The 22,923-nt window shown below is 38.1% G+C and overlaps 1 long non-coding RNA gene across 1 annotated transcript in view; it reads left to right on the forward strand.

The window, feature by feature from the left end:
- The first annotated feature begins 15,662 nt into the window (after positions 1 to 15,662).
- LOC138854586 (uncharacterized) overlaps positions 15,663 to 22,923 on the forward strand; it is a 15,353-nt gene continuing 8,092 nt past the window's right edge. The window contains exons 1-2 of the long non-coding RNA XR_011393764.1: positions 15,663 to 16,024; positions 21,085 to 21,297. This is a non-coding gene — a long non-coding RNA (uncharacterized lncRNA). The remainder of the gene's footprint in view (positions 16,025 to 21,084; positions 21,298 to 22,923) is intronic.

Consider the following 22,923-nt stretch of genomic DNA (forward strand, 5'->3'; position numbering starts at 1 on the left):
TCATACATACCATAAAGAGGTTATTTAGCTATTTTTTGAAGAAGTTAAATTGTTGTTATTGAGACGTTAACTTACATCACTACTGTTAAGAAGATCGATAATTACACTTAAGAAGCTAGGTCATTATTTTTTAGGAAATCAGCTCATTATACCCAAGAAGATAGATCACACATACACAGTGGGCCTAATAGCGTCCAGCGAAGAAGCGGGGGCCAGGAGCTGTGAATCAACTCCTGCAACCACAAATAGGTGAGCTCGCGCACGGGCACACACACACACACACACACACACACACGGGTCAGTCCTAGGACCGGTGCTGTTTTTGGTATTTGTGAACGACTTGACGGAAGGAATAGACTCCGACGTGACTCTGTTTGCAGATGATGTGAAGTTGATGAGAAGAATCCAGTCGGATGAAGACCAGGCAGAACTACAAAGGGATCTGGACAGACTATAGGCCTGGTCCAGCATCTGGCTCCTGGAGTTCAACCCCACCAAGTGCGAAATGATGAAGATTGGGAAAGGGCAAAGATTACCGCAGACGGAGTACAGCCTAGAGGGGCCAGAGATTACAAACCTCACTCAAGGAAAAGGATCTTGGGGTAAGTATAACACAGGGCACATCTCCTGAAGCGCACATCAACCAAATAACTGCTGCAGCATACGGGTGCCTAGCAAACCTAAGAACAGCATTCCAACATATTAATAAAGAATCGTTCAGGACCCTATACACTGTGTACGTTAGACCCATATTGGGGTATGCACCACCAGTTTGGAACCCACACCTAGCCAAGCACATAAGGAAACTAGAGAAAGTGCGAAGGTTTGCAACAAGACTAGTCCCGGAGCTAAGGGGCATGTCCTGCGACGAGAGGTTAAGGGAAATTGACCTGACGACACTGGAGGACAGGAGAGATAGGGATGATATGATAACGACGTATAAAATACTGAGAGGAATTGACAAGGTGGACAGAGATAGGATGATTCAAAGATGGGACACAGCAACAAGGGATCACAGTTGGAAATTGAAGACTCAGATGAATCACAGGGATGTTAGGAAGTATTTCTTCAGTCACAGAGTTGTCAGGAAGTAGAATAGTCTGGGAAGTGAAGCAGTGGAGGCAGGATCCATACACAGCTTTAAGAAGAGGTATGATAAAGCTCATGGAGCAGGAAGAGTGACCTAGTAGCGCACAGTGAAGAGGCGGCACAAGGAGCTGTGACTGGATCCCTGCAACCACAACTAGGTGAGTACTACTAGGTAAGTACACACACACGACGGAAGGGACAGATTCAGAAGTGTCCTGGTTCGCAGACTATGTGAAGCTAATGCGAAGAATTCAAACGAATGGGAATCAGGTAAGGCTACAAAGGGATTTAGGCTGCAAGCCTGGTCCAGCAACTGGCTCCTGGAGTTTAACACCAAGTACAAAGTCATGAAGATTGGGGAAGGTCAAAGAAGACCGCAGAGTACAAACTAAGGGGCCCAGAGAGTGCAAACCCCCACTTAAGGAAAAGGATCTTGGGGTGAGCATAATACCGAGCACATCTGAGGCGCACAATCAAAGAACTGCTGCAGAATATGGGTGCCTGGCAAACTAATAATAGTGTTTCGATACCTTAGTAAGGAATCGTTCAAGACTCTATACACTATATACATCAGGCCCATACTGAAATATGCAGCTCCAGTATGGGACCCACACCTGGTCAAGCACATCAAGAAATTAGAGAAAGCGCAAAGGTTTGCAACAAGAGTAGTTCCGGAGCTAATGGGTATGATCTACATGGAGAGGTTTTGGGAAATCGACCTGAAAACACTGGAGGACAGGAGGGATAGGAGATGATAACAACATATATAATACTGAGAGAAATTGACAAGGTGGATAGGGACAGGATGTTTCAGAGATGGGACACAGGAACAACAGGTCACAAGTGGAGGTTGAAGACTCAGATGAATCACAGATATGTTAGGAAGTAGTTCTTCGGTCATAAAGTTGTTAGGAAGTGGAACAATCTGGAGAGTGATGTACTGAAGGCAGGATCCTTACGTAGCTTTAAGAAAAGGTATGATATAGCTCATGGAGTAGGAAAAGAGTGGACCAAGTAGCGACACGCGAAGAGGCGGAATCAGGAGTTGACTCGACCCCTGGAACCACAAATAGATGAGTACACATACACAAATCGTCTGTAGAACCTCCCTCAAAAAAAAAAAAAAAAATCTAGTGCAAATGCACGTACTGTAAATCTTACCAAAGAGTCATTAACGACAAGATTATATATATATATATATATATATATATATATATATATATATATATATATATATATATATATATATATATATATATATATATATAATGTCGTGCCGAATAGGCAGAACTTGCGATCTTGGCTTAAATAGCAACGCTCATCTTGCCATATAGGACAAGTGAAAATTTGTGTATGCAATAATTTTGCCAAAATCATTCTGAACCTAACGAAAAAAATATATTTCACTGTGTTTGTTTAGTATTAAATTACTGTAAACAAATCTAAAATATATTTAGTTCGGTTAGGCTAAAATAAATTGTTCTTGTTATAATAAGGTTAGGTAAGTTTTCTAAGTTCCTTTTGGTGCTAAATTATAAATTTTTACATTAACATAAATGAAAAAAATATATCTTTCAACGTATAAGAGAAAATTGTAAAAAGGACTTTATTTTAAATGAGTTCTTGCTCATTTTACGTGTTCGGCACGACATATATATATGTATGTATATATATATATATATATATATATATATATATATATATATATATATATATATATATATATATATATATATATGCAAAACAACCACTCTGAAAAAATAGAGAAATTCCAAGCGCTTTCGTGACTACTCACATTATCAAGGAACTATGAAACTATCAGAATGGAAACACAGTATGTTGGATCATTGCTATAATAAACTCAGAAGAATTTGTAATGAACTCAAGAGCAAACTACAAAGAAAATTAGACATTTTAATTGAAAATAGTGATTGGACAAAGCATGCTAATAACAATTTTGTAATTAACTTATCAGATGAAATTTTAGACAAACATACAACTGCTGCTCTAGGTTTTGGCCTAAGTTTTGCAACTTCAAAAAAACTTAATAATGTTGAAATTGCAAAAGCCTTTTGTAACTTTGAAAAATTTTCTGATTTATCCTCTGATGAAATTAATATTAGTAAAGGAATGGTATATAGCTCTATGTTAAAACCAAACATTCCCAATTGCCCTCAAAGATTCTTTAAGTCTTATGATACACTTAATAACAATAAAAATTTGCGCCTTACTAAAGCAGACAAAATAAATGCAATAGTAATTATGAAAGAAAATGACTACCAAGAAAAAATTAATAATCTCTTAGATGATACTGAAACCTATTCTAAACTTAGGAAAAATCCCCTAGAAACCGTTAACAGCAATTTCAATAAAACGATAAAACTTCTACTGAAAGGCAAAGATGAATTAGTCAAACAATTTACTTCCACTAATCCATCTTTACCTTACATGTATGGACTAATAAAAACACACAAACCAGGGAATCCAGTCAGACCAATTATTAGCTCCATAGGGTCAGTTTCATATAAATTATCCAAATGGCTTGTTGATATTTTGAGCCCTATTGTTGGCAAAATTTCTAACTTTAATGTTAAAAACAACATAGACTTGGTTGATAAATTAAGCTCCTTGACTGACTTAAATGATTTTAACATGGTTAGTTTTGATGTTACTTCCTTGTTTACGAAAGTTCCTGTTGATGATTTTTTAAGTTTCTTATCTGAAGAACTCGTTAACTATGATTTACCATTGCCAGTTCCTACTATCATTAAACTTATTAAACTTTGCATTGTTGATGCAAAATTTGTATTTAACGATAAATTTTACACTCAGAAGTTTGGTATGGCAATGGGGAATCCTCTTTCACCTGTTCTTAGTAACCTATACATGGAATTTTTTGAAACAAGGTTACTTAACACAATCCTCCCCAATAGAGCTAAATGGTTCAGATATGTTGATGATATTTTGTGTCTTATGCCCAAAAATGTAGATATACACCATTTCCTTGGAAAATTAAATAGCTTAGCCCATTCTATAAACTTTACTGTTGAGTTTGAAGAAAATAACTCATTGCCTTTTCTAGATGTTTTAATTATTATGGGTAATAATGAATTCAAATTTAAAATTTACAGAAAACCTACAAATAACTGTTCCTGTGTCCACTATTATTCCTCGCATCAAGATAGAGACAAACTGTCTGTTTTCTCATCAATGTTTCTGAGAGCTTTACGAATTTGTAGTCCTGAGTTCATAGATGAGGAAATATCCAAAATTTATGAAATAGGTAATGATTTAAAATACCCAAGAAATGTAATTGATAAATCTTTTAAAGTTGCTAGAAATACTTTTTACAATCCAAAAAAGGACAACCAGCCTTATTCAATTAAAAATATGTTGGTTCTCCCTTACCATGAAAACTTGGTTGATATGCCTTCTCTTCTTAAGACTTTTAATATTAAAGTTGTATTCAAAAATCTTGATACAGTAAAAAAAACTTTTGATAAAGAATTCCCCCCAAAATGCTGATGGATGTGTCTATAAGATTCCTTGTAAAATTTGCGATAAAGTTTATTACTGTCAAACTGGTAAAAATCTCGAACTAAGATTAAAACAACATAAATATAGCATTAGAACTGGACAAGATTCCAATGCTCTATTTATTCATGTAAGAGATTTTAACCATCCAATTGATTTTCAAAAAGTTGAGAAAGTAGTATCAAGCAAGTCCATGGTCGACAGGAATATAATTGAATCTTGTTTCATAAAAAGCAGTTTTGACAATAATATGAATATTTCCTTTGGTTTATATAAATTAGATCCATTTATAATTAATAGAATTTGGGAAGAATTTAATAATACACTGGACAAATAATTTTTAAATTTTCTTGGGTAGAATAGTTTGTGGGGTGAGTTGTGCAAAGGACCTATCCAAGTTGGGTCGGCGCGCGTCAGGTGTTTAACCGTTGTGGGATCTGATAGTGAGGTGCTGGCCAGACCCCTTATATAGCTTCCTTGTATGCTTTACTTTCATAGTTCCTTGATAATGTGAGTAGTCACGAAAGCGCTTGGAATTTCTCTATTTTTTCAGAGTGGTTGTTTTGCATATTCCGAAATCACCTGTTTACTGTGATCTTATTGCATATATATATATATATATATATATATATATATATATATATATATATATATATATATATATATATATATATATATATATATATTAATATTACATACATATATATATTATATATATGTAGTGTGTGTGTGTGTGTGTGTGTGTCAGGCGTATCTTGGAATATGCAACAGAGGCTAACCTAACTGAAGCCTGAGAAAACACGTGAAGAAACTGAAAAAAGTGCAGAAGTTTGCTACGTAGTTTGTGCTATGATGACAATCTATAATCCAAAATGAACTAGCAGTATAATTAATGACAGAGGGCATTACCTATGTGAAAGCAATGGTAGCAACATTGATAGGCTATTCGCGAGGCAGGAAACAGGCACACAAGGGCACGGTTTGAAGCCTAAAAAATCTAATGTATTATGGAGATGTCAGGAAGTATTTTCTCAGCCTCGGAGTGGCCAGGATATGAAATTACCTAAACGATGAAGGGCAGAAGCAGGATCTTGGGAAAGGTGAGCTATTAAAATTTGATCCGTGGAAGAGATGGATTGTTGTTATTCCTTGGATCAAGAGCCCTACACTGTTATCGAGAACGGCCCCCACCTCTCTCTCTCTCTCTCTCTCTCTCTCTCTCTCTGTTCATTGAGGATCCTCCCAACCTTAAAATTAGTTCAGTTCAACTCGCCAATGTAAAACTGTGGCCTGAAGGAAGGAGAAATGTGCTGGGTGTGTGATGGAGGCCCATACTTCATGCGGTGTGATGGCGTACAATGAATGCACGTCATTATAGCACAGTAGGGAGGAGGCAGATGCAATGATATCATTGTTGCATCCCAATGGCGTACTGCCGAGAATAGCGAAGACACACCTTGCAGAACAAGCTACATTGGGACAAGATTTTGCTCTGTGTAGAGCTTTATCAAGTCATGACTTGATAAAGCTCTATACAGAGTGGAATGTTGTCGCAATTAAAGCTCGTTCTGCCACCAGAGTTTTGGCTTCAATATCATTGTTGACCAAATACAAGACTCGTTTTCCTCCGTCCTCCGGAGATTTTTTTTTTTTTTTGATGTATCTGATAATGAAGAGTTTACATATCGCTTGTTTCATGCCTATTTTTTTGTGTGGTATCATTTTGCTTGTTTTTCACCCGTGCAGGTTTATGTAGCTGGAGTTGATTTTGTAGAAAAGACAGGCATAACAAAAAGAGATCTTGTTTTATGACATTGATTCACATACAAGTGGGCTTTTTGTTTTGTAAAGTGGTGAAGCCTCTTATAGGTGAAACCTTCTGATTCTGAAAGATTTCCTTTTGCCATAGGTTTTTTCCCTTGTGTCTTTGAGTAAATGTAGGCGAGGTTTTGGGCGGGGCATTTGGCAGCCCAGACGATGCCACCATAATGGAACATCTGCACGATAGTGACGGACCTGAAGATAATTCACTTGCTGGGAATTTAATACAGAACCCGATCACTCCCATCAAGTTGTCGTTGATACTGCGGCTCCTACGTCTCAAGCCTTGGAACCCCTTTCCGAACCCCCGTAGCCATTAGCGCCACGATTTAGCTTAAAGAGATCACATATAGTCGCCAACTGGCGCCCTTCACTGAAGTTTTTTTCACATACATTACCTAATTATCGGATGCAAATGCTTGGCAACACCAGGCGGGAGGCTGATTGGGCGGACCCAATTAGCTTCTCGCGCTGTGATTGGTGTAGCTGGGGACGCAAGGTGGAGCTTATTGCAAGATCTTTGCTAAAATATTGCATAAATCACGGCGTGGGGTACATAGTCCGCAGGTTTCGTATAAGCGGTTATTTATTGTTTTCCTAGATGAACATGATTGTGTAGATAAGGAGAGGGAGGAGGCAGGAGCAGAGACCGTACAAGTTATTCACCTCTCGCTGGTGAATAAGCTATTCGTTATAAAATAACTTTAGTGAGTAAGCAAGCTTTTATTCGGGTTCATTACGCGAGTTTAGATTTTAATACTTGCTTTTTTCTAGTACCTTATGTGCGTGAGTTTACCTAGGATAATTCAGTGACGTCAAATACTGCGATATATTTCCCCTGGTCCCTCCTATCTGAATAACTAGACTACTGCCACCAGCTTAGAAGGAAAAAATATCTAGAAGCAAACTCGCCAGCTCGTATAGTCACAATTTTTCATTCGCCAAGAGACTGCCGCTGGCAGGGAACAGAAGGCCACTTGCCTTTTAATCTCGCCATCGAGAGAATTATTTGAGTCTCTCCTGTGTTAAAAAGATGTTTCACGTCATGCAAAAGAAAACGTTAAATAAAATATGGTTTGTTGCCCCGTGTATCTCGTCTTCATTCAGACTTGTCATGCTTCTCGGGAGCCTATAGCATAATAAGCAGCCAACGTCTGAGTTTTAATAATCTCTGGGATTAGGATCAGCATTCTTTTATTATTATTATTATTATCTTATTGATCTAACCTGTGCCAATGTGATCAGCGATGTTCTTTTCTTTTTTTGGGAGCTGGAAGATATAGATCAGTTTTTTTTTTTTTGCGTGTGTGTGTGTTTTTTTTTTTTGGGGGGGGGGGAGGGGGTGATCCGATTTGTTAACGCGTTGATCAGTTGTGTTTTCCTTATGAATTGCATCTCGTTGATCAATTGTGTTTTGCAAATGATCGCTTTTGTCTGCGAGAAATCAATAGTCTTGCACAATGTTCATGTGAGGTTCAACTTTCAATGGAGTTCAAAGATAGAGGAACTAATCTTAATAAATAGAACACAGAACATATATGCGGCACTTGCTGTATTCTCCTGTATTAGACTGAAGAACACTGCCACGCACCCTGAACGTTTCGCCCATAAAGATACCTAGGTGTTGCACATGCAAAAAACGTACTATCAGTATATATAATAAGCTAATTTTTGCACCTCGAGTGACACTCGTGCAGATTTGAACTTTTGCTCGAGTGGTTTAGTCTTCGAGGTGCCAGACTTACGCTGCCTTGGGTGAGGCCTGGTCATGGACCGGGCCGCGGGGTCGTTGACCCCCGGAATACCCTCTTGGCATATGTGATAAAAAAATTAGTTTTAATTGGCTCATATGAGGTAATCCAGCAAGCCGTAAATAAAAAGAAAATGGCATGTGTGGAGCTGCATGAAACGTTAAGAAATGGACGCTGCGAACCTCGCCTTGGAGGTGGCTTATATAGAAGTTAAACAAGTATCTATTGGCAAGGATTTTTATCAGATGATGAACCGTAATTTTCTTACACCGGTTAGGCTTAGTTTCATCATTATATAAATGGACAATACCATTAATGGTGTGCGATACTATTAGTGTAATCGCAAACAAACGTTATAAGATGCATAACAATCACTGGGGGAGTTGAATGATAGCTCTAGGCCTTTCGTGTTGCAATCAACATCATTAGGAGCTGGCAGTGTTGCAGAAATGAGTAGGAAATCCGAGTAGATGTGTTCAAGGGGAAAGTCTCTATACACACACAACCCGCACATAGAACAGAGGAGCTTACAACGACGTTTCGGTCCGACTTAGACCATGTACAAAGTCTCTAGCTAGAATGACACATCTACCTGGTCTTCCTATTCGTTTCTGCAACACTGCAAGCTCTTGATGTGTTGAGTACAACACAAAAGGCCTAGAGCTATCAACTCCCCTCATGTTTTTTCTTTGTATCTTGCGATACCATAAACATAACAATGGCATGCAGTACCATCAATGTAGTGAATAAGACACATGCATAACTCCTCGGTATTTTTATTTTGAAGATCTTCCGCAAATCAATGGATTTTTCAGTTCAGTATTTAGCTTACAAACTGGAGACAGTAGGAGATGAGGTAAACAGTCCCTCAGTTTCTGCTTCAGAAGACTAGCCAGTTGAACGCCTTTCAAGGCTGAGGGACTGATCACCTCGTCTTCAACTGTTGCCGGTTTATAAGCGCCGCATTGAATTCCTAAAGAGAGTTATGGACACATATAGCACAGTGTGTGTGTGTGTGTGTGTGTGTGTGTGTGTGTGTGTGTGTGTGTGTGTGTGTGTGTGTGATAAATGTACACGAGCAAGTAAGAGGAGTAACGTCGCCGAAAATCAGCACGAGGTCATGTACTATGTTCATGTTTACAAATCTCTCTGTCTATCTATCTATCTGTCTGTCTTTCTCTCTTGTTCGTTAGCTTTCATTATGCTTCATTTTGATTTGTTTGCCTAAACATTGCTAATGTTTAGGATATAACATTTGTCCAAATGAGTCATGGCCAACGCACATCATCGCTGCTCTATGAAGGTTACAATAAGATTCTTCCCACTGCGAGAATTTACGCACCAGAGAGGTAAGAATGGGCCACCACTGCGACTTCAGACGCAATATTTTATGGAAAATTATCCCACAAGCGGGACTAGTAGCGAGATCTATTTCTTGTCTCTTTGATACCAATGTCGATAATTCAGAAAGAAATCGTAACGAACGATTGTTAACTCATTGAGAAGCCTTGAAAGGCTGATCATAGTTATAGAAATAGTACAAAGGCTAGTTACATCATTCGAAGGAATAGCCACCTGAAAATTGGCAGGTGGAATATTTCGTCCCACGAATATCAATTCTTGTGAGAGGTTGAGATGCATCAGCAAATCTAACGGTTGATGCCTCTGTTCACCTAGAAGTCAACGGGTCCCTTGGTGTTATGAAAACTGTTGGTCGAAATAGATCGAAGTTGGGCAACAGCACTTGGGCAGTATAACTGTGCGCAAAGATACTGTATATGTTGATCAGCATCACAAAACAGTGACAAGAACACTGTCATTGTTGACAAGACTATTAGCCAAGAACACTGTCAGTGTTGACAAGACTATTAGCCAAGAACACTGTCAGTGCTGACAAGACTGTTAGCCAGGAACACTGTCAGTGTTGGCAAGAAAGTTTAGCATCTCTTGACGAATACCCATTAAAAACCTCATATTAAAACCCCGTTTAGAAAGCGCAAGTTTAACCCACTAGCAAAATTTCTAACTAAACCACAGAATCCCCAACAAACCCCCAAGCAAAAAAATAAAATCGAAAAACGCAAATGCTAAACCAACAGAACAGCATTTTTTTATGCTAAAATACCACTAACACATTCACCTCGTCCCTTCAACAGCGCAATAAATTCCAGCACAGAATCAGCTATCCTAACCAGTGATTTAAATGCTAGACACAAAACATTGGGTGACACCGCTATAAATACCCATGACAGAAGATTGATCTCACATTTAGATGCGTATGATGATATCCAAATCATTAATAAGAATCAATCAAATCGCATCTGCGGAGAACCTCTTGAGGCGTTTACACATTAACTCGTGATACGCAACTCGTAAATCTCACATTGCGGATGATTTGATGAGGTCTGACCTTACGCCTATAACAACACACAAGATTGTGAAGCAAGCAGTTTTGGTCATGAGAAAGGGACTCACGAAATCGTAATGGCACGAGAAAAAAAGGGAGTTTAGCTCCAATATTTTTCGATCAAGTGACCTTCCAGCAAGGAATAATGGCTGTAAAACACTACACACTGTAGCAATCACAATAAGGGACGGATTAAGGCATGGGCTTTACGGGGTGCAGCTCAAGGGCCTCCGCCAGCTGGAGGGCCTCCAGAGATTAAGTGAAAAGTGTTCACAGTTATTACTTATAATATTATATTTATAATTTGTTATTACATCACGTATATGATGAACTGTTGACTGTTGTGATTATTGTTTTTCCTTTTGAAAATGTCACTGGGGGTCCTCACAGTACCTGTAGCCCATGGGCCTCACAGGACCTGTAACCCAGGGGCTTCACAGGACCTGTAGCCCAGGGGCTTCACAGGACCTGTAGCCCAGGGGCCTACAAAATCTTAATTCGGCTCTGGCCACCCTGTCTGATAATATTCTTTGACGACACTGTGCCTCAGTAGACTCTAACTTTCCCTGCTTCCCACTCTTCAGAGTCTATATTCAATCTGCAGATTGCGGTACTCATTCTTCATATTGTCAGACTCGGTCTACATATTGCAATACTCATTCTTCATATTGCAAGACTCGGTCTACAGATTGCAATACTCGTTCTACAGAATGCTAAGCCCAGTCTACAGATTGCCATGGTCAATCTACAGATTGAAAACATCGCACAGACTATCAACATTGATGGCTCTCTCGACTCTAACAGTGGGAGGGCGGGGAGAACCTTCGTCGCAATCAATTCTACTGTTAATGTTATGAAGAGAAATGAATGAATTAATAACCGGGATGTCGCTTTACAAACTGAGTTGTTTGCCATACTTTCTGCTCTCTAGATAGGTTAAGTATCTTTCACTAACTATCCTTATTAATTGCTTATTAGTTTACTTTGGATATAAAAAAAAAAAGCTAGGTTTTGAAACCAGGCTCAGATGTATACGGTCGTTCAAAGAACGAATTAACGTTGTGGGTTCATTATCCCAAAGGAATTCGAAACCATAATCTAGATACCTTGGTTATAGCATTAAATCATAAGAAATATAGTTACTTTAATATTCATATATCAAACAGAAACTTAAAAATCCTCTGTCATTTAGAAACTAGCAAATAAATTTGAAGACAGAGGAAGTAAATAGAAACTAGCAGAGCCACTGCTGTTCACGTTGAAATGAGTTGGGTTAAACATGTCTAGAGAGAAAATAACATAATCGAAAGACTAAAATATGCTGCCGCTACACGAATGAGAAAAAGAGATTCGTGTACCTACAACAGGTCAGCTTGTATAGAAATTTCTGTCACAGGCACTGTAGAGCTTGGGCATAGACATGAGCTTTCACTAGAGCTCCATCTCTAACTCCTTGTAAATATTCATGCTTACAGAGACAGGTGCAGACAAACTTAGCAAGAGATGACAAAATCGCTTCCTTACTAATGATGACTTGGGAGCTTAAGACTGTATTAACATTTCGTTTATAACTACACACATCGTCTACTATATAATGAAACTGGAATGTGTGAAATGATATCTTTATAATACCTTTAGATATCACCACCACCTATGTATTAGGCTACGCTAAAAACCTACCTAATTATATATTATACATATATATATATATATATATATATATATATATATATATATATATATATATATATATATATATATATATATATATATATGTCGTGCCGAATATGTAAAACTGGTCAATTAGCAAGAACTCATTTAAAATTAAGTCCTTTCTAAATTTTTCTCTTATACGTTTAAAGATATATATTTTTCATTAATGTTATTGTAAAAATTTATAATTTTGCACTAAAAGAATCTTAGAAAACTTACCTAACCTTATTATAACAAGAACAATTTATTTTAGCCTAATCCAACTAAATATATTTTAGATTTGTTTATAATAATTTAATACTAAACAAACACAGTGAAAAAATTTTTTTTCGTTAGGTTCAGAATGATTTTGGCGAAATTATTGCATACACAAATTTTCACTTGTCCTATATGGCAAGATGAGCGTTGCTATTTAAGCCAAGATGGCAAGTTCTGCCTATTCGGCACGACATATATATATATATATATATATATATATATATATATATATATATATATATATATATATATATATATATATATATAATATATATATATATATAATGTGGGGTGTTAATGTTGCAGTTTAAAAACTGTAGTGTAAAGCACCCTTCTGGCAAGACAGTGATGGAGTGAATGATGGTGAAAGTTTTTCTTTTTCGGGCCACCTTGCCTTGGTGGGAATCGGCCAATGTGCTAATAATAATAATATATATGTATATGTATATATATATGTATACATATATATATACATATATATATATATATATATGTATATGTCGTGCCGAATAGGCAGAACTTGCCATCTTGGCTTAAATAGCAACGCTCATCTTGCCATACAGGACAAATGAAAATTTGTGTATGCAATAATTTCGCCAAAATCATTCTGAACCTAACGAGAAAAATATATTTCACTGTGTTTGTTTAGTATTAAATTATTGTAAACAAATCTAAAATATATTTAGTTGGGTTAGGCTAAAATAAATTGTTCTTGTTATAATAAGGTTAGGTAAGTTTTCTAAGATTCTTTTGGTGTAAAATTAAAATTTTTTACATCAACATTAATGAAAAAAATATATCTTTAAACGTATAAGAGAAAATTTTAGAAAGGGCTTAATTTTAAATGAGTTCTTGCTAATTGACCAGTTTTACATATTCGGCACGACATATATATATATATATATATATATATATATATATATATATATATATATATATGATATAATTATCCATTCTTGTGGGTCTAAAAGTGTCATCCCTTTCTCTTTATCATCATGTCAGTCACGAAATCTACCCACTTCTCCTTCACTCCACGAACTACTGCAAGAATTGAGCTGTCTAGCGAGAGTTCTTACCGTGTGACAGGTGATAGACAGGCAAAAGACCCCACAGAGATACATATTCTTGCTAAAGCTGGCGATTATCCAATCAATCAGCTGATTATTTCTATTGACTCCGAGCAGAAAGAGATGGCCTCTCTCTCTCTCTCTCTCTCTCTCTCTCTCTCTCTCTCTCTCTCTCTCTCTCTCTCTCTCTCTCTCTCTCTCTCTCTCTCTCTCTCTCTTTCGTCACATTAAGAACATTGCAAACAAACTTTTATAGTTCTCCCCATTCATATATACAATTTATTTGATTTATAATGAGAAAAAGATCCCAGTTAACATTATGATCATGGCTCTAGACATGCTGAAGAATTTCACAGCTCATTACGTGGAACACCTTTCGTGTTCACACTGCGTTGCCCGACACTTACAAGAAAATAACACCATCACATCACAATTGAAAATAATTAGTTCTAATAACACCATGGTAGAATATACCGACAATATATAAATAAGATATATAATACTAGTTATGGCATTTTATTGTGAAGATAAAACGTTTCGTGCATCAAGTTCTTTATTATCTGAACTGATTAGATCCCTGGTGGGCGAAACATCTTCACAATAAAATGCTACATCCCACATTTTTATATCTTATTTACTCATTTTCTATTTCAAGAGTTGTGGCATGATACAGGTAAAGGGATCTTGATCCAAGTCATTTCACTTATCTTTCCCTTCTTTGCATCGAAGTTAATCACTTTCTGTTATCCAATATTCTCATTAATATCAATTTTTATAGAGGTGGACTGGTAAGCCAGCGGAAGGCCTCGATCAGATGACCAAAAACTCCAGTGGCAGGTCATCACACGATTAAAACCCACGTCAGGAGACTGTAATATTTCCTGACGGATCTGACCTAACCTACTACCTAGCCTCTGCATGACCCCACCGGGTTGAACGCTAATTGCATGATTATAATAATCATAAGTCAAAATATTTAGCCATTAAAAATGATCTATACGAGAGGGTCAAACAAGAGTCATTACCAGCAAAGATAAAATCAATAAAAAAAATCATTAATCATTTTTTAAGTTGTATTATCGAGTTTATTCAGTACATATTAATGGGGGGGAACAACAGATAATAGACCTACACAGCCTAGTTGATCAGGCCCTGATCCATCGGGAGGCCTGGTCATGGACCAGGCCGCGGGGGCGTTGATCCCCGGAATAACCTCCAGGTAACCTCCAGGTAGTATATTAAAGACACGTAGGAAAAGCCTTTATTGAAAACATTTCGCTGTGTGTGTTTTATAACGCTACAAAACCATTCACCTGGGCGAAACGGCTTTTTAAATAAAGTATTGCTCTTTCTAAATGTCTTTCAGTTACTATATCTTGTAAAACGGATTTTTTTTATTGATTATTTTTTAGCGTCTCTTCACTTCCTCTCCCGATAAACAGTCAATGGGCTGTAATGTAAATATAATGTAAATGTAAATAATGTAATGTAAATGTAAATAATGTAATGTAAATGCAAAATAACCACTATGTAAAAATAAGTAGTAATTCCTCACATTATCAATTCCTTGATAATGTGAGTAAATCACGAAAGCGCTTGAAAATTCACTATTTTTTTTGTTTTGCATATTGGGATATCACCTGTTTATTGAGATCTTATTGAAAGATACAATATATAGGTTACCATATTATTTCGCAGGACATATACACTAAAAGACGTATTTCTGTCAGCATATTTATGCTCAGAGTTAACTTCAATCCTATTTTAGGGATTTAAAGTATTGTCTGGTGGTAAATAGTGCAGCCTTAAATGTGCCTCGTGAAGTCGATTGGCTTTAAACCTCATTGACCGTCTAACCACATTATTTACGATGTTTTGATCACAAGGGATGAAACGTCTTCTTTTCAAAATGCCATAACCTGCATAGTGCCATAAAAATATACTTGCAGTGGGTAAATGCTACATTTGTGTGAGATGAGAAGGCTTATATTACTTTAAAACTTATTTCTATACTTTAGGAGTTCCCCGGTAATGTTGGTAAGCCCAGAGTGACAGTATTTAGCGCCATCTGTTGGCCGTATTTGTGGCTGACTGGGAAATTGGCTCTTAAGACTGCATGAGGGTTAAGACTGCATGTCATTTGATCGTCAACAGTGAGGCATACTTTAATCTCTAAAATAGGGATTAATATAAATTCTCAGCATATATATATATAAAGACATGCACCTTTCGGTGTATATAGTCTAGTATTGGCAGTTGTAGGCATCTCCTGGCTACTTGCATTATTTAACTTTCACTTTCTGTTAGTATTTACTTTTAGCAGGTGTTTGTCTAGGTTCTAGAGTGAGGGTGAACACATCACTTATAACTTCTCACCTGAAGAGGTAATCTCCCTGTAAACTTGTTCTTTGATGGTTTGGCTTATTTTGTCTGACTTCCAGGTGGCATTTTGGGTAACCAGGATTAACTTCAGGAAGGGAGGTTTCCTGACATCAGTGAGATGCTCTTTATTCAAGGAATTAGATCTGACTTCTGTTTTGATAGCTAGCTTTCCATTCTCCTAGACCAGGAGTACTTAGCCTTTTTGCGATTTCAGACCCAACCCAACGGATTGCCCGATATGTCTCCATATCCCCATCGCCAGATTGTTGATATCTTCACCAGTCATATTAGGTACCCGTATAATTTCAAAATATGTCAGTAGCTTGACTTTACATATGGATATTGTTTAGCGCTTCTTTTTGATTATAATAATTATACATATGGATTGCTAGGAACAGAACAACTGATACTTTATTCATATCTAATTTAAAAAAAAATCGTTCAAAGATCGAGTCTCATACCCCTATTATTGGGTTCCCATACCCCCAAGGGGTATGGATACCCCCGGTTATAAACCCCTGTTCTATACAATGTACGACTCCTACAGGTTTCGCTCTCCCCATGAATGTGAAAATATAGTTGGGGAGGCATGGAACTAGTTCCCCAAATAGTGTTAAGTCTCTAGTGGTTTTGACAAGACTTAGTTATTACGCCAACTCGTCTGTTTCATGGACTCCCTATTTTGTCTGCTGGACTGAGCTGCCTTCATTAGAATTGGTGCCATTGCTCTGCTATTCGTGAGATCTACGGGACATCCTTGAGTGTCATCACTACATCATGAGCCACCAGCCCTCGTGTACCATCTTTGGGAAGGTCGTTGTGTTGTCTCCTGTTGAAAGTTCGTTTGAAGACGTGGCAGTCCACCCCTTCACACTCTCTAACTCGTGTCCCTCTATTTTAGACGACGTTTCATTCTGGAGTTGTTTTAGTAGTATCTGAGTTACGCAGACTTCACAAAACTCAGTCCTGAGCGGAATTTTGACTAAAGCAATCATCCTCTGCATTACACACCGGCCACCAGACTGAGGTGCTGAAGACAAACTGTCCTGGAACGATTAGTCAACAAGTTAGTTAAGATTCGTCAGGGAACAAGAAAAGCTTTTAATGACCCGGGTCTTAGACATACGATGTCTCACAGTAGGAAGTTTTCATTTGACAGAGACCTGCTGGCTTACCAGTCTACCCCTTTAAAAAGTAATGTTAGTGTAAGTGGTTAGCATAACTGCCAACATCAATGGGTTTTAACAACCAAGAAAAATAGATTAGACTCTAGATAATAATAAAAGTATTTTTAGGAACTTAAATTTTTTTTCTATTAAAATTCAGGCATTTTTGGTTAAGTGCCAATCTTATAGATTTTATTGAACAATTAATTTTTAATAGAGGCGTCTTGACGGTGAGGAGTTTGTGATCGAAGGAATGGAAATTAACCAACCCTTCCTTGGATCGACCCCTCAAGGGAGGTTCCTTGACGCTGGTGAGGGGCTCTTGATCTAGGGAATTGGATCTGCGCTCCGATTCCCTAAATTGAGCCTGAATACCTTCCATCCCTCCCCACATGCGCTGTAGAATCCTACGGGTTTAGCGCCCCCCCCTTGATTATAATAGTAATAATCCTTGGATCGAACCTGAGTACCTCCCATTCCTCACTGTATATGTTCCTTAAAGTTTCAGCGCTTCCGTATAAGTAAATTAAAAAAAAATCGTTTTAATTAAAATAGTAGTTACTAGGAGATCAGACTAGAATTTCGAACACCTAACCCAACCCACCTCAAGCCTCGCCAACACCAGGAAAAAATGCTTATTCTTCAACACTCCACTCACTCAGCCATGGGTTCCACTCTGTAAATGTAGTGGTGAGAGCAGAGCGGCACAGTTTATGCATAGTCACTTCTGCTAATGACGTGGACACGAGCACCTACGTACACATACACGCCACACACGCACGCACGCACGCACACACATATATCCCCCCCACCTGCCCACACAATTGCAAACAACCACACAGAATTATGAAGTGGATTGACTTTAATGACAGTCACCACGCATCGATGAATTGTTTTCAGTGCAGAAACTAGACCCTCGAATATCTCATTGCACCGGCGAGTGTCGTGGAGATGGTTACTATACACGACACTAGATAAGTGTCGTGGAGGTGGTTACTATACACGACACTAAATAAGTGTCGTGGAAATGGTTACTATACACGACACTAAATAAGTGTCGTGGAGATGGTTACTATACACGACACTAAATAAGTGTCGTGGAGATGGTTACTATACACGACACTAAATAAGTGTCGTGGAGATGTTTACTATACACGACACTAAATAAGTGTCGTGGAGATGGTTACTATACACGACACTAAATAAGTGTCGTGGATACTGGCAACTGGTTACTAGGAACTGATACTACTGAGAGTTACTATACACAACACTAGATAAGTGTCTGGGAGATGGTTACTGTACACAACACTAGATAAGTTTCTATAGTCGAGTTACTGCTCAATCAGCATGATCTCATTTGTAGGCAAATTAAAAATCGACAATAGACAGAAGCCACTTCTGATGAATATTTATATGAAAAAAATCGTAAATACCGTCACTGTCCGATAAAATTAGTTTAGGAATGTTTAATGACAGCGTTTTCTTTTTCTTATCGTGCAACAAACTTTGGGCCATAATACGGATTCAGAACGAATCACCATAACCCAACAAATTTATAGGATTTTTTTTTTTTGTAATGTATTTGACGCGGTGGACCACTATAAAAAGTGAACTGTGTATAATTCGATTTCAGAAAGCGTTTGAACAATTCCACGCAATGAATTAAAGTTGAAGACAATCTAATTTCTAAAAAAAAGGATATAGGAAAGTACCAGTTAGACTTTGTAGCCCAAAAGTGTAATAAGTTGTCAATCATAGGAGCTAGTACCTCAAGAAGCTGATTATATATATACTGAGCTTGCTACCATCTGCAGCTCATAAGACTGCCATCCCCACGAGCCCCTTTGAGGCGGGGTAGATGGCAGACCAGAGGCCTAGCTTCTCTCTACGAGCCCCGTGAGGGCGGGGAATGTGGCTAGGCCTGGGGACACTTGGTCCCAAAGATGAGGAGGTACTATACCTCCTCCCATGGGAGACTTAAGTCTCGAGACACTCCCCAGAAAGGGAGCCAAGGCCGGGTCACCACTACTTGGAAAAGACCCAGGCCGGGAGAATACCGGCGAATAAAAAAAAAAAAATATACTGTACACACACACACACACACCAGAAGAATTGAGTTTGAGAACGACTTATCTAGTTAGGACTAGTAGGCCTGTTATAGTGTTCCTCTTTTCTTTTGTTCTTATAAAATTCAACAATGCAGATACAAAAATGTGCAAAAAATAATAAAAAAAAAAAAAATCTGAGTTTAATTATAAAGAGCTATGATACATTTTGGAGTACCTTTACCCTTGTGGGTTTAACGCTTAGATATGAGTTAATGGAGTACCTTTAGAGTACAAACTTAAGACATAATAGTTACACTGATCTATCGTTATCTATAATACTAAGATTTTGTAGTAAATATGTGAATCGTTTTAGTATTTTAATACCATTATTTTTTTAAGATTAAAAGACCACATTGCAATGATCATTGTTGCATGCAAATGTTCGTGAGAACTCTGAAGATCTCTTAGCAAGACTAAGCAACAGTTCGTAATCAGAATTCGCTAACACAAAGAACTGACCACCCGAGTGAACTTTTTGACTGCTGAACCGTCATGACTCGCGAAGTCGTAATAACACGACTGCAAACAAACCACGGAACGGGTGGAGTTCGAACTCTTGGCGAGTGTCTTTAAACCCCAGGTCAGTGCGTAAACCACTTGGCTTACTGGCCTGAAGTTTTATGAATTACTTGTCACGGGTTTAAATCTCACCCGATCTCAGTAGTACCAGTTACCAGTAACCAGTTACCAGTAGATGACTCACTACCAACCGTCTGTGTGAATCACTGACTGCTATTCATGTTGCTGCTGACCATAGCATGTTTCTGAATGCCGTTCACCCGCTAGGCACTGGTGGGTCAGTCTGAGATAGGGAGCAGAGAGGCAGGGCGGCTGATGGCGCTTCCCATACTTCCGTTATAATTATACGTACTAACCAGCCTACGTGAGTGTTTTTACCCCATTCACGTTATCGAACCCACATGACACCTATGCTAGTGAGGGGTTCTTGATCTCAAGACTTGGACGTCTGCTCTAGTTCTCTGAATCAAGCCTGACTTCCTTACACACCACAAGAGATGTACGACTCCCTATGGGTTTAGCTCTCCCTCCACATTAACAATAATGAACACACAAAAACACCATCCCAACCCAGACAAAAATTATTTTGCTGTGAATTATTGTATCTTAATTTTACTAATGACTGAATTAATAATTTATTACAGACACAAAGAAGAAAACATTGAAGTGATATTTCATATCTGGAATAACAAGGCAATCACAGGGAGGCCTGGTCAGGGACCTGGCCGGGGGGGTGTTGACCCCCGGAGCACCCTCAGGGTAATTTCCAAGCAGGTCCAGGTAGAATCACACACGGGGGAAAAAATCACCCATCATTATCCTGGTAATTTTATTAGTATCATAATTAAAATGGAAGTAATTAATTTCGAAATGATCTTGATATTTGCATCACAATGCTTGCATTATTCAGGCCTACGAAGCTTGAATAATAACTTGAGACAACTGCGTGCTGTTGTTTTTAATGAATGGCTGTGAAGGTGTTACTGTACTGACCCTTCAGGGGTGGTTTCTTGATGCACCTGAGGGGTTCTTGATCTAGGGAATTGGATCAGTGTTCCAATTCCCTGAATGAAGCTTGAATGCCTTCCACTCCTCCCCCCCCCCTCCCTCTAACAGGCGCTGTATAATACCTACGGGTTTAGCGGTCCCCCATAATAAAGTTACTGCACTTCACCAATTTTGCGTAGCTCATGGTTTTGTTTTTTTGCAGTGCACTAAATTCTTGGTGCATCGGACACAGCAGTCTATAACTCCATTCCCATATTTCAGCACATGCAAGGATGGCCTCCCACTGGACCATCTCTGGATCCGACGCTGACTAGTGACACAGCTCACGTTCCTCGGTTATAACTGGAGGTCAGTCAGACAGCAACTTCCTCATGAACCTGGAGACGTTCCTGACACCTCCACCTCCAGATTACCACACGGAGAAAACCTCAGCTGGAACCCACCCGGCGAACCTTCTTAAACTTCCTATTGAAGGTAACCATTATGTTTCTAACTACACTTTAGGCGAGATTTTACTACGATACATTAACATTCGCCGTGTAGTCGGTGCGTTTATTGTTTTCATATAATCAGCTTCGTTCTAATGTACAATGAGGCTTTTGTTTCACACTTCGGTATTCAATTTAGTAAGAATCTGGTGAAGCAAGAAGATAATTGTCAAATGTTATGTTAATATAAAGTGTACATTCTCATTCTCTCTCTCTCTCTCTCTCTCTCTCTCTCTCTCTCTATATATATATATATATATATATATATATATATATATATATATATATTATATCTTTATATAAAATGGATATAATTTATAAACACACACACACATACACACACACATATATTTATAAATATATATGTATATTGGTACCTTGTACATCACACAGTGAAATAAAGTTAAAAACTATTGATTTTCTGATAGTATTAATTTAAAAAAATTAGTAAGGCAAAAATCTTTTGTTTTTCTTAAGCCGAGATACGTAGAGTAAGACCAGGTAATAACAGTTAATGGTAATTATAATTAAAAAAAAATATATATTGGCCTTTTACGAGCAGCTACAATCCACGCCGGGGCATGATAATAAAAGGTTGCAACCGGCATCTTGAAGACGGTGTAATAACACGAGCAAGACACCTCGGTTAATCAAGACTTCAGTAAGACCCAGTGTAATTAAGCAACTCGCTAAATTGGTGGTGGAAATAGATGTGGGCTACAACAGCGGGCATTGTGACCTCACACGCAGCCGCCATGGCAACCACCATCAACAAATATTACTCTGCTAGTTGGTAAAATGAAAGGGAATTATTATTATTATTATTATTATTATTATTATTATTATTATGAGGGTCATTTAAAGTGGGATGCCTGCGCAGTTCTGGGATTTGGCTGTTTACTGAATGATGGTGAATGTTTTCCTTTCTTGGGTTGTCCTATTTTATTTTTGCAATTAATCCTCGAAACGCGACGATAAACGTTCACATTTGTACGTTTCTAGGTGTCTGTGAGCCACCTCGCTGTCAGACGTATGGTGGCCGTTTTAATTTGGCTTGGAATTAAATAAATGCCTTGATATATAGTCTGGCTGTGTGGATAAAGTATTGCGTCCTTGTTTGCAGTGTGTGCAGGTTCGAATCCTGCTGTGGAATGAGAGATAATGTTTATATATACAATAAAAAAAATGGCTTGTGAAATTTTGTGGAAATCATTAAGAAACTGATGTGGGAACTACGTTAGGAAATTGGCTTAAATGGAAATGAGGATAGTGTTGAGTGACATGATGATGTTGATTGACATGAAGGTGCTGAGTGACATGATGATGTTGATTGACATGAAGGTGCTGAGTGACATGATCGTGGTAGAGAGCCAAGTTCACAAGACAAAATAGAATAAGTCGCAGTACCGTGGCTGGAACAGTTGAGAAATATTCCACATCTCGAAAGCTTATGACGACGTTTCGATCACACTTGAACTTTCGTCAAGCAACGAGAATGATCCAGAACGTAGCCGAAACGTCGCCAAAAGTTTCCCAGGTGTCTATTTTTTTTTTATTAAGCGAAGATACTTGAGTTCGATTCCCAGGCGGAAGCAGACGTAAGTGCAAGTCT

The sequence above is a fragment of the Cherax quadricarinatus genome, chromosome 63, assembly GCF_038502225.1.
Source record: "Cherax quadricarinatus isolate ZL_2023a chromosome 63, ASM3850222v1, whole genome shotgun sequence".
NCBI lineage: Eukaryota > Metazoa > Arthropoda > Malacostraca > Decapoda > Parastacidae > Cherax > Cherax quadricarinatus.